General features: G+C 34.5%; 1 long non-coding RNA gene across 1 annotated transcript; it reads left to right on the top strand.

The window, feature by feature from the left end:
• The first annotated feature begins 1,630 nt into the window (after positions 1 to 1,630).
• LOC140332521 (uncharacterized) lies at positions 1,631 to 2,520 on the top strand. The gene is made up of 3 exons (XR_011921153.1): positions 1,631 to 1,703; positions 1,893 to 2,038; positions 2,440 to 2,520. It is a non-coding gene; the product is annotated as an uncharacterized lncRNA (long non-coding RNA).
• Positions 2,521 to 3,442: the final 922 nt, after the last annotated feature.

Here is a 3,442-nt window from a genome sequence, read left to right on the forward strand (position 1 = left end):
TTTTGAATATGTATAAAAACACTTGTTACCAACAAAAAAGTTGAGAAGTTGATCAGTGAATATTTGTCTCTGTGTCATCATTGATCACTCTCCGAGGTGCTTGTGGTATATGCATAAAAGAATTCAGACCACTGAGAGGAAACCATAACACCTATTTGAACAAAACATGTCTTTTGTGCTCTCAGAAGAAAATGGTGACATTGTAGAATGGCCTGAGAGTAGTTCAGAGTAAGTAAAGCTTAGTTTTAACACTGTATATAGAGATTGTGTTTTTTGTTTTTTTTTTTTTTTGCTTTTACACATTTTTCTTCTATAAATAAATAATTCTTGCAACAGGGATCTGTGTTGGGGATTTTAAACCTTTTTCACTAATATTATTATTGACATTTTATGCAAACCACACTGACTTAAACATTAGCCTTTACATGCAGAATGTATTATTATTATTATTATCATTTTTTTATTATTATTTTACTTTGTCAAAATTAGATTGCATGGTCGCCAGCTTGGTACCTTACTATACAGCTTAATAAAAAAATACTGTGCATGCCCCCTAATTTGTTTGATACTGTGAACTTTTATAGCTCTACCCTCTGGTATTGTTGAACTGATTCTGACTATGGTAATGTGATGGTTGTACCTGGATATTTGAAAAATAATTTATTCGGTTAATTGCGGTCAGTCAGATGTTATAACTAGTGTTGGTCGAATAGCTCACTATTCGATTCGTCAACTATTCGTCAGCTATTCGGTCGAATAGAGCAAAATTATTCGGGTGGTCTAATATCAAAGCCCAACACCATTAATGTCAATGGGAGGAAAAATACAATCGTTCAAATATAATCCACCACACGCTAGATACAATCGTTTGAACGTAGCACTAGAGGAGATGTGACATGTATTACAGATACAGAACACATGTCACAGCTCCTCTAGGGCTGCGGGAATAATCAGGGGAGCAGAGCTGTCAGCAGAGCTCCCCTGACTGCTCTGCTCCCTGATTGGCTGAGGAAAGGGAAATCCTGATGATGCTTGAGCTGTCATCAGGGTTTCCTATTTCTCAGCCAATCACAAAGCACTAGAGATGAATAGGCACAAGTCTCTCCCCATTCATGTCTAGTGCTGAATGGCTGAGAAATGTAAAACCTCAGCCAATCACAGAGCACTAGGGCTGAATGGAGAGGCTTTTCCTCATTTAACCCCTAGTACCCTGCGATCCCTCACTGTCAGGAGGATTCTCAGGGCTGTGTTCATTGCAGCCCTGGAAATCATCCTGTCATTGGGGAAACCTGTAAAACAAAAAAAGTTTTGTTACACAAACACACACATTTAATAAAATAATTTACAATTAATTTACCATTAAATTAAGAATTCATCATTTGTAATGGAAGGAAAGTTCATAAATGCGATGGGGCATTCGGTGGTTGGTGTGTTGGTGGCATGCAATTGCAATGTAAATACCATGTATTATTTTATTTTTTTTACCATAAATAAGTTTTTTAAATTGAATTTTCTTCTTTGAAGTTGAGAACAAGAAAACTAATTGTAGGCCATGTAAAAATAGTTTTGCTTTATTTTTCCTGAAAAGTGTATTTATTCTGTATTTTTTTTCACGTTTTCTTTGCAACAGATCAGGAGAAACTGTATCAGTGAAAGCAAGGAAGAAAAAAGTAACTGTGGCTTTAGGCAAAGATGATATACAGGTAAAAGTTTTCAACATTTTAAAACAGTGTACAAAGTACAAAGTGAAAATCTACCCCCCCCCCCCCCCATATTATTTTATGTAGGCATGCTAAAGAAATTGGTTTGGGATAAATAACCTTGTACATTCTGATTTATGTTCTTCATTTCCGTCCAATGCAAAGATCTAAAACTTTTTTTCTCTCCTGTAGAATTTCAAACCTCCCGTAATTGCTGTGTTGGGTTCTGGTGGTGGACTCCGTGCCATGGTTGGTTTGCAGGGTACTCTTTCAAAATTGTCTGAACTAAAACTTTTAGATGTTGTTACATATGTTGCTGGGACATCTGGATCAACATGGTATGTGCATTCTTTACAACAAAGTTGCATATCTAACTAACTAGTTCTTTGTTACCCCTTGGAATTTTAAGAAAAGCTTACCGGAAAGAAACTAAGTTTATCCCTACCACAGCTGATCTGTCTCCCACCTACACACCAAACCCTATGAGCTGTTAGGCTTACAACTAACAGCCGTGCTTAAACTCCATATTTCCCCCTTGCTTTCACTATCTCTCCAACATACCACTGTAATAATGCATTTGTCCATGTAGTTATGTGCCTTTCATTTTTGGCCGTATTTTCATTTCAGCCAAATGCGCTGAACCAATCAATAAAAAATAATTATAAAATTAATAAAATAAAATATTAATATTAAAAAAATTTATAAAATTAATAAAAAGTCAATTACTTTAACTTTCCAGGTGTATGTCATTTCTGTATTCAAATGAAAACTGGACAGAATTTTCATGCATTCAAAATCTGGAGAGACAGTTATGTAAACAGCTGAAAAAGGAGACCGAACGAAAATGGGATGAAATATTGAAGATGATGAAAGAGAGATTATTGGAAGAAATGTATTCATTGACCGATATTTGGGCTTATGGAGTGATTTTCAAAATGACCAATATAGTAAGTACACACCAGAAAAAAGACAGGTTTTGTCTAGTTTAAAACCCCAAAGTATCTTTAGATCTGTATTACTTATGTCAATGTTTTGTAATAATACTTGACCTAAGCCCTCATGCGGTGATCTTTTCTCTGACATGGTACCAGCCAACTTTTCTTCATACCGCACATGTCTATCACAACCCCATTTATTCCTGAAGGTAACATTAAATGGTCCCTCAAAACAAAACTTAATCAAATGGATGGATAGGACCTTGGTGCACCATTATTTAAAGCAACACAACACATACTAAGCATCTAAACTGTCTTTGGATTTAGAGTGTAAGTTAAACCATTGTCAAAAGATTTTATTGCATTCAATCAAGAGAAACATGGAACAACCATACCTTAGACAAAATATACTTGCCACATCCCGCTATAGACAAACATTGTTGAAAGCAAGGAGTACTTAACAAAAAAGGAGTACTTTCAACAAAAAACAATATGATTCTTATTTGAATATATATTTTTATGTAAATTCTTATAAAACATTTATATTACATAAAAAATACTATAGCATTAACTCAAACAAATATAAATAACACAGACACATGACCTCTACGCGTTTCGTGGAACTAGCCCACCAGGAGGAATCAGCTCTATAATTAAAAGGATATATACATTACAAACAATTCTATCCAACATAATATACCATAAAATCCATATCTTGTATCAACACATCTATATAGAGAATTATAATAACTACCAATTTATTTTGAAAACTCCCTTCACATGTATAGAGGTTATAGAGCAAAAATG

Source organism: Pyxicephalus adspersus, chromosome 6 (genome assembly GCF_032062135.1).
Source record: "Pyxicephalus adspersus chromosome 6, UCB_Pads_2.0, whole genome shotgun sequence".
Taxonomy (NCBI): Eukaryota; Metazoa; Chordata; class Amphibia; order Anura; family Pyxicephalidae; genus Pyxicephalus; species Pyxicephalus adspersus.